The sequence below is a fragment of the Silene latifolia genome, chromosome 6 (assembly GCF_048544455.1).
Source record: "Silene latifolia isolate original U9 population chromosome 6, ASM4854445v1, whole genome shotgun sequence".
NCBI classification, from domain to species: Eukaryota; Viridiplantae; Streptophyta; class Magnoliopsida; order Caryophyllales; family Caryophyllaceae; genus Silene; species Silene latifolia.
In genome coordinates, this window is record NC_133531.1 from 15,100,082 (window position 1) to 15,110,183 (window position 10,102).

The 10,102-nt window shown below is 40.4% G+C and overlaps 1 non-coding gene across 1 annotated transcript; it reads left to right on the forward strand.

The window, feature by feature from the left end:
• Positions 1-8,321: 8,321 nt before the first annotated feature.
• TRNAV-AAC (transfer RNA valine (anticodon AAC)) lies at positions 8,322-8,395 on the forward strand. Its single transcript has one exon. It is a non-coding gene; the product is annotated as a tRNA-Val (tRNA).
• The last annotated feature ends 1,707 nt before the right edge of the window (positions 8,396-10,102 follow it).

Here is a 10,102-nt window from a genome sequence, read left to right on the forward strand (position 1 = left end):
GAGCTTGTGTGATGGACTTTGGTGGTAGCTGGGAACAGAGGTTGGATTTGATAGAGTTTTCTTACAACAACAGCTACCACACTAGTATAGGCATGGCACCGTTTGAGGCGTTATATGGAAGAAGATGCAGGAGTCCGATTTGTTGGGACGACAGTGCTGAGGCAGTGGTTCTGGGACCAGAGATGGTACATGAGATGGTGGAACAGATTAAGATGATCAGGGAACGCATGAGAGTTGCTCAGGATCGACAAAAGAGTTATGCAGATCTACATCGCCGGGATATAGAGTTTCAGGTTGGGGATAAGGTTCTTCTGAAAGTGTCTCCTATGCGTGGTGTTATGAGATTTGGGAAGAAAGGCAAGCTGAGTCAGAAGTTCATCGGTCCTTATGAGATCTTAGAGCGAGTTGGGGAGGTTGCTTACCGTCCGGCTTTACCGCCGCTTTAGAGAGAGTGCATAATGTGTTTCATGTATCGCAGCTGCGGAAGTATGTGAGTGACCCGTCACATGTGTTAGAGGCAGAGAGCATAGAACTAGATGAGTCTTTATCATATCTTGAGGTACCTAAGCAGATCCATAACCGGAAGGTTAGGAAGACTAGGAGTGGTGAGACAGTGTTGCTTAAGATCCTTTGGTATAACCACGAGACAGAGGAAGCTACATGGGAGGCAGAGGAGATCATGAGAAGCGCTACCCTTTCCTTTTTGATCAGGTATGTTTGGTTACGAGGACGTAACCTTGTTTCTTTTAGGGGGGTAGGAGATGATTGCAAAGAGTTTTTAAGAGTTTTATACCCTTTTTATGTTGTGTCGGTATAGTTGTTGTCGTTGAGTCGGGTTGAGTTTGAGTTAGTAACAAGTTTTATATTGACTTTGTTTCGATTGTTGAGTCGGGAGTGTGGTAGTGTGAGTCTTTGTTTTGTGTTGGTTTGAACTTCGGGGACGAAGTTCTTTTTAAGGAGGGAAGACTGTAATACTCCGTATTTATGAGTCTTGGGGTACTCTATCGAGTAGGCCTTACTCTGTCGAGTAAGGGAGTTTTGCGAAATAAAATAGTTTCTGACCTGTTGGGTACTCGATCGAGTAGGGGGGGTACCGGTCGGAGTCCTGGGCTACTCGATCGAGTAGCCGGTTTACGGGGGTTGTTTTCTCGGGTTTTGTTAATTATGCGATTAAGGTATATAATCTTTTCGTCATTCATTCTAATTACTTTTCTAAAACCTAAATCATTGTGAGAAGACAAAGCAAACTACTTTCATCACCTTAATCGCATTGTTAACAAATCCCGGAGTTTGGAAGGTCGGATTTCACTTGTCTTTACACCGTTGTAATCCTTGCGTCGAGGGTAAGACCTTTATACCGTTTTTATTGTATTTCGTCAAAGTTAGTTAAACCCTAATATGGGGAATTGGGGATTTTGTTGTGTTATGTGCATAGTAGTAATTATGTGCTTGTATAATTAGGAGGAGGATTCGTAGAGGAAGCTTTTTGACTTCAAATTTTGTGAGATCGTCGACAATTGTGCTTTCCGGTAGGGTTTTCCTACTCGTATTACTTACATGTGGTGTGGTGTTGTCTTGTAATTAGTATAATTGGTTGATTCGACGATGTAGTGATTGTGATTGTGATTGTTTGTCTGTGGTTCTCGAGATGCGTTCTCGGCTGAGTGGAGTCACTTGCGGGAGTGGCTTCACGCCCTAGTTTCGCCCTTCGTGGAACCCGCCACGGAAAGGGATGTGCACATTAATGGGACAGGGTTATCGCTCGGTATGATGAGCGGGGCTTAGGTGGGAACGGATGCGGTCCCCCAGCGGGTGGTCGGTGGACGATCGGAGACGGAGATGGAGTGGAGTGCTTGATCATATATGATTGTTTGAGTTGTGTTGGTTACTGTATTGTTGATTATACCTCTTGTGTAAATAGTACTGACCCGGTGAATGTTTTGAAAACCTGCAGTGATCCATTCGGGGATGGTGAGCAGATATTGAGCAGGTATGACATGAGTACTTTGGGATAGTTTGGGATTGCCACGATCGGTGATAGAAGTCTTCCGCTGTAGTTTAGCGGTTTTTCATATACATTTGATTAGTTCGAGAGAGTACCGTTTTGAGAACATGTATTAGTATTTGGTTTGGTTTTTGGATTGTAACCTTTCGCTAAAGTATTACTATTTAAATATCGTTTCATTATTGTTTATTTGATTATCATTGCCTCGGGTAACCGAGATGGTAACGTCCTTATACCTGAGTGGTCCTGGTAAGGCACTTGGAGTATGGGGGTGTTACAGACAGTCTATCTTAGCTTTATACTTTCCCAGCCAATCCATCCCGACTATCATCTCAAAACCGTTAAAAGTAAACTCTAGCAAGTCTACAGGTAAATCAACTTGCCCAACTATCATAGACACATCTCTAAACAACCTCCCACAAGATACATACTCTCCCGAAGGTATGAAAACTTTCTCACTCACAGACTCATATACTCTCAAACCCAACCTTTTAACATGACTCGATGATACAAACGACTGGGAAGCCCCCGAATCAAACAAAACAAAGGTATGAATACCGTTAACAAGAAAGGTACCAGTGATAACATGTGCATCCTCCTCACTGTTTTTCTTGTCCATCATGAATGACTTTCCATCGGTCTTCTGTCCACCTCCCGGACAAGATCTTGTTGATGTGGCCGGCTTAGCACCCGACCCCGATTGTTGTTGTTGTTCGTAGCTGGTTTCTGATAAGAATTACCGCCGTTGCGGTTACCTCCACTCTGACAGCTCTGGCTCCCCCGGTTGGACCATGACCCACTTGGTCTGTTGCTCGCATAACTCTGTGCCGGTCCCTGAGAATAACTTCCCCAACCTGTCCCCTGAAAAGGTCCAGGCACACTCGTGCACTCATGTCTCTTGTGGCCGACACCGCCACAGCCAAAGCAAGTCATACCCCAACTGTTACTGCTACCCCCACGGCCACGCCCGAAGGAAGCCCCAGCACTAAACCCTGACCCAGCAGAAAACCCCTTAGCTTGATTGTGGTTGCCTTTCTTATGACTAGATTGGCCACCACCCTCACTCTCAGCCTTTTTTTTCTCAACACCAGACCTCTCCTGAGCCATCTCCACTAACCTCTCAGCCCTCCCGGCTCTCATAAGCGTCCTTAACATCGCAAGGACTCCTACAGGTAGCTTATCCATGATCCTAGGGGTCAACCCCTCTCAAACCTCGCGCGATTCTCATCACTCAATCCCATGTCCTCAAAGCATACCTAGACTTCTCATTAACCGCTTATAGTACTCAGCCACGACATGTCGAGATATCATCTTGAACCCATCGAACTCCTCCCTCAGCTTGCTTCTCACATGCTCTGGCACAAACTCTTTTCTCATAGCCCTACGGAACTCATCCCAAGGTATAGCAGGTAAGCCTTGGTTAGCATACATCTCTCTGGCACTCACTTTCACCTTATCCCACCACTCACCAGCTGCCTCTCTCAGATAGAACGCAGCTTGCTCTACTCTCATCTCATCGGACAATGAACCAGGTCCAAGATATTCTCCATCTCACGATGCCGTTGTCAAGAAGGTTTGGTTCCCCCGGTCCCTTTGTACTCTTTTGGGTTGAACCTAGCTATGTAAAGGCTGATCTTAGAGTGATCAACCTCCTTATCCTTATTCACCTTCTTTAAGGCCTCCGTAAGAGCATCCTGGTGCTCCAACATCTTAACAATATCATCCGTATTCATGGACTCAGCTCTCGCATAGTAAGCGTTTCTCTTAGGCGGCATCTTGAAGCTATATATAAGAAAGGGTAGACATAAACACATGTACTAAACCACAAAACACGAAAACAGGCTACCCAGGTGCTACTCGATCGAGTATCCCAACCTACTCGATCGAGTAAGAGGCTACTCGATCGAGTGCCTCCCATACTCGATCGAGTACCTCGACTTCAGAACACAAACAGACCTTCTGACTTCTAACATACTCGACCGAGTAGACAGGCTACTCGATCGAGTGATTTCTACTCGATCGAGTACCCCTAGTTACTCGATCGAGTACCCTAAAACTCGATTCTGGTCGTAAAAACGTCAAAAACCCACCCGATCAAGTCAGTCCCACTCGATCGAGTCATGCTAACTCGAATATGCTACCCGCATGCTATGACATATTCCAACATGTAAAACAACTTATAAACACGATATTACTTCTTCATTATGCATACTATGCTACTCAACTACTCATGCGATTAAGAAACAATTATATCATGTTATTAATGCCACATAGTAATCACTCAACATGCTTCTCATTCCAACACAGTTCTATATATATATATTTCTCTTCAATTTCTTTCATATTCTCAACTTCTACTTCAAACATCCAACATTTACAACACACCTCATCACATCCACACACGAGCGAACAAACAACACATACGACTTAACAGATATTCCCCCTAGGTGTCCGGTTCAAAATTGTAGGGCGAGTTCGCGACTTTAGGACGTCTCCCAAGCCTTTGCATTAGCTCCTACAACCTTTACCCCGGGTTCATTTTAATTGACTCCCTATATTCATTGGGTTCATTGGTTACAGGTTTCAGGATCGTCGCTCTGATACCATTTTGTAACACCCCCATACTCCAAGTGCCTTACCAGGACCACTCAGGTATAAGGACGTTACCATCTCGGTTACCCGAGGCAATGATAATCAAATAAACAATAATGAAACGATATTTAAATAGTAATACTTTAGCGAAAGGTTACAATCCAAAAACCAAACCAAATACTAATACATGTTCTCAAAACTACTGCTCATGAACTAATCGAAATGTATATGAAAAGCGCTAAACTACGGCGGAAGACTTCTATCATCCGATCGTGGCAATCCCACTATCCCAAAGTACTCATGTCATACCTGCTCAATATCTCGCTCACCATCCCGAATGGATCACCGCAGTTTTCAAAACATTCACCGGGTCGCATACTATTTACACAAGAGGTATAATCAACAATACAGTAACCAACACAACTCAAACAATCATATATGATCAAGCACTCCACTCCATCTCCGTCTCCGACTGTCCACTGGACCAGCCCTGCCAGTGGGGGACCGCAGCCGTTCCCACCTAAGCCTCGCTCATCATACCGAGCGATAACTCTGTCTCATTAATGTGCACATCCCCTTCCGTGGCGGGTTCCACGAAGGGCGAAACTAGGGCGTGAAGCCACTCCCGCAAGTGACTCCACTCAGCCGAGAACACATCTCGAGAACCACAGACAAACAATCACAATCACAATCACTACATCGTCTGAATCAATCATTTATACTAATTACAGCACAACACCACACCACATGTAAGTAATACTGAGTAGGGAAACCCTACCTGAAAAGCACAATTGTCGACGATCTCACAAACCAAGTCAAAAGCTTCCTCTACGAATCCTCCTCCTAATTATACAAGCACATAATTACTACTATGCACATAACACAACAAAATCCCCAATTCCCAATATTAGGGTTTAACTAACTTTGACGAAATACAATAAAAACGGTATAAAGGTCTTACCCTCGACGCAAGGATTACAACGGTGTAAAGACAAGTGAAATCCGACCTTCCAAGCTCCGGGATTTGTTAACAATGCGATTAAGGTGATGAACGTAGTTTACTTTCTCTTCTCACAGTGATTTAGGTTTTAGAAAAGTAATTAGAATGAATGACGGAAAGATTATATACCTTAATCGCATAATTAACAAAACCCGAGAAAATAACCCCCGTAAACCGGCTACTCGATCGAGTAGCCCAGGTACTCGATCGAGTACCCCCCTACTCGATCGAGTATCGCAGTTACTCGATCGAGTACCCAACAGGTCAGAAACTATTTTGTTTCGCAAAACTCCTTTACTCGACAGAGTAAGGCCTACTCGATAGAGTATCCCAAGACTCATTAATACGGAGTATTACATATACTCTTCTAGCCAACTAGACTCGTCTCATGATATCATCAAGCTCGTCCCATCTTCCGCGTACTATACTAACAACCTGGACATAACCTGCTCCCCAAAAGAGATAGGTGATAATGCACAGACACACAAACGTCACTTTCAACAGAAATAAAGTGTGATACGACTCGAGTGTGTGAACATACAACAAGACTATGATATGAATAACATGATATCCAACAACCGCCACCACGGTACTGGGACACGCCCATACATACCGACCACCTCACTGGTACCGGAACACGCCCAGACATACCATCAACCACACTGGTACCGGGACATGCTCAGACATACCGATAACCACAAACAGGTACCGGGACACGCCCAGACGTACTGAGTCCGAAAGCCAACCAGATCCCTTGCCAGACGGCGTGTCTCAACTAGAGATGACAACGAATCCTGGACCCTATCCAGATCTGCGGATCCGGACCATGATGGGTAGGATATGGATCCTAATTTTTCGGACCCCGTGGATATGGATCCACTTATTTGAAAATGGATCTGGATATGGATCTGGAGAATTTGGATCTGCCGGTTATGGGTCGGATATGGATCCAACGTTGGTGTGGCGGATATGGATCTGGATCCCATCGGATCCTACCCAGATACGGTCCATTGTCATCCCTACTAACATTACACAAACATAGTACACAAGTTGTAAGTTAGAGATGGCAACAGATCCTGGACCCTATCCAGATCCGCGGATTCGAGCCCTGATGAGTAGGATATGGATCCTAATTTCTCAGACCCCGTGGATATGGGTTGGATATAGATCCACTTATTTGAAAATGGATCTGGATGAATTGGATCCGCCGGATATGGGTCGGATATGGATCCAACGTTGGTGTGGCGGATATGGATCTGGATCCTATCGGACCCTACCCAGATCCTGTCTATTGCCATCCCTTGTCATGTCCATTGCTTCACCCAAGTCCTACAAAAAAATAATGAAAATCCATTGTTTTTTTTTTTGAAGTGAGACAGTACTTGTGAAACAAAAAAAATAAAAATTAAGATATCTTTATAGAATATTGGGCAAACATAAATTATTTGTTGATTAAAAATATATGTAAATCTGTGATTGATATAGTATTTAAAGCATTTTCATATGTCAATATCAATAATGAATCATAAAAATATATATCATAGAAATTATATACACAAGAGTATAAACATAAACAAAAAAATGTTAGCAAACAATAATCTAAAAATTACCTCAATCGGTAATGTCAAAGGTGATTGATATGAAATATATTTTGAAGTCTTTCACATCCAAGTTTTGGCTTTATAGAACTACTACATTTTCATTTATAAACCGTATTAAAAAAAAAATTATTTCGAAGAGGAAAACAAAAGAAATATAGCTAAAGAGACATTATTTATGTTGAAGAATGAATGCAAAAATAAAGAGGCATGTAGTGATGGGGAAAATTCTATTGATTTTACTCAATTAACTTGGTTTGAATTTATCATTTATTAGATGATTAGAGGATGTCACATATATGATTTAAGTTTATAAGAAATTCTCATGTCACTTGTTCAAGTTACCCTTTTTAAATTATTTATAGATATGAGATGGCATTAAGTAAACTTATGTAGCATTTTGATATAATGACATGGCATTTGTGACATGGCATTAAGTAGATGTTTCAAGAAGCCTTTTAATTAAGTTTTATAGATCATCAAGATAGAGTAGTTACCAAGATAAGATATTGGCATTCTAGGCAAACTTAAGTTTCTTTCATGTTGACATATAATCCAAATTTTTTTAAAAAGCTCAAAAATAAAAGTAATTAGATTTTGCTTTTCATGTGGAAGTTATCAAGTTTTTAAAAACTAGAAAAAAAATACACATAAACCCAATTAGATTTGATATAGTTGTGTGCAATGCTTTTTTTTGGTAAAATGTGAGCGGTTATATTATAATCAAGAAATATTACATCATTTTTGCCTTACAAAGTACAGCAACAACTTAAGGCTAAGTACAAAATCTGCATCTAATATTGATCATACTTAGCCAATTACAATCACTTGGCATAGTACTATTACATAATTTTTGCACTATTCTCCCATGTACTTGATGCTGGATTATTGAAATCATCTTCTCAGGCCGTCTGATAACAAATTTAAGACGCCTAGTGTTCCTTTCCATCCAGCATAACTATATAACTAGTGTGCAATACTACTATATAACTAATGGTATAATCTCTTTTCTTACCATTAGTCGTAAGTTTGTAACTGTGTCTCATAATATTTTGTTTGATATATTTTCTCTATCGTATATATGTATATAAGATAACTAATTAAATCTAAATATTGGAGCAACAAAGGTGTCGTGGTGTAGTTGGTTATCACGTCAGTCTAACACACTGAAGATCTCCGGTTCGAATCCGGGCGACGCCAGTGTTTTTTTTTTCACTTTTCCATTCTTGTATTCCCCGGGCCTCACCATTTGACTGTCTTTTTACTGTCTTCATAGTTCATTCATGATGTCGCGTTATTCGTAACTGGCTTCATCCACGCCTACAAGGGTATTCATCAAGGTCAAGATCGAGTTGCCCAATTCGCAACCATAAGCAACTTTGATGGTGGGTGATTTTAGCGTTATTTGTCCTTTAATTTTGATTTTATATTTTTACTTATTATATATACTTTAGTTATTTTTTGTCAAGTTTATGTATGCATCTTGTATCCCATATCGGAAGATTTATTTTTAATCATTAGTTTATAATACATTTGATCACAAACTTAGCACCCATCTACAATAGGTGGGTAGCATTACAACCTTAAGATATTTGATCATGACTTTCTTAGACAAATTAAAGTGTAGTCATCTGTCAAGGGTGGAAAAAACTCGATTGCCCTTGCATTCTCATTTCAGTCGGGTTTGGACTAGTATTTTTTTTTTTAAACAACTCGATTGCCTTTGCATTCTCACCAAACTATTGCAAACTATCCCAAAAACATGTATTAGTTAAGAATGGAAATACACAAATATTCTGATTTTCCAATTGATCGACGTCGACATCAAAGAGAATAACTTACTGTTTTGCAGGTAATTCCATTCTCTTACGTGACTATGGAGCAAGTTATCGTTCTTTGAAAAAGGAAATTTAAAAAACTAGTTCACCCCTTAGACTTTTTACCTAAGAAATTACTGTCTTTTTGAATTGTAATGCTACCCATTTATAATAGATGAGTAAAATAGAAATTAATGGACATGTAACAATGTTGCATAAAATCAAACACCAGAGTTACTTATGGTTTCGAATTGGTTGTTTAAAATCAATTAAGGAGCGTGTTAATAGATAAGTTGTATTCCATACTATATATTCTTTGACATGTAGACATGTAATTCAAGATACAACAATTGACCCTATCGCCTCCATTTTTGCCGTTGGTACATTTACTGTTGGTATTTGATGACTCTGAAGTCTGAATGATCTACTCGTGTTTAGGAAATCGATTATGTAACCGGATGACTATGAGGAAAGCATGCAATTAAAAGTAAAATACAAGTGTTATTTACTTATCAAAATTTGTACTCCGTGATAGTTACAGAAGAGTATAAATTTGCTTAGTTTTAATTTCGATTTTACTTTGGAAGTAATGCAAAGGCTAGTAATGTTGTGTAAATACATTACATCATAGAGAAGCCTTCCATTTTCCTCGTAAGAGAATCTCTACACTTTCTCCACTACTTGCATGATTATAGCCACTAACTCCATGTTTTTTGGCCCATGTTCATGGTGGTGGTTAGGCCACTACCTTTGTGGTTATGGTGCTAATTAACCACTATAAATAGAGAAGTGTAGTCATTTGAGAAATATACATCTTCCATATATCTTTACTACTTCTCTATGATAATTTTAAGCATACCATATGAGTTCCAACTCCTAACGGTTGAGTACACAACTTTTAGGAGTGTTGTGTGACCTTGGGGGACAACACCTATATCGATTTGTACCGTAGTCGGGGCGATTTCGTTTCTCATTCAGTGGCCTCCATACCACGACACAACAACAAGTATTATCTAATTTTATCTTCGCCCCTATAATGATACTATATTTCCAACAATTGGGAAACGAAATTTTATCGTTATTATTGTTG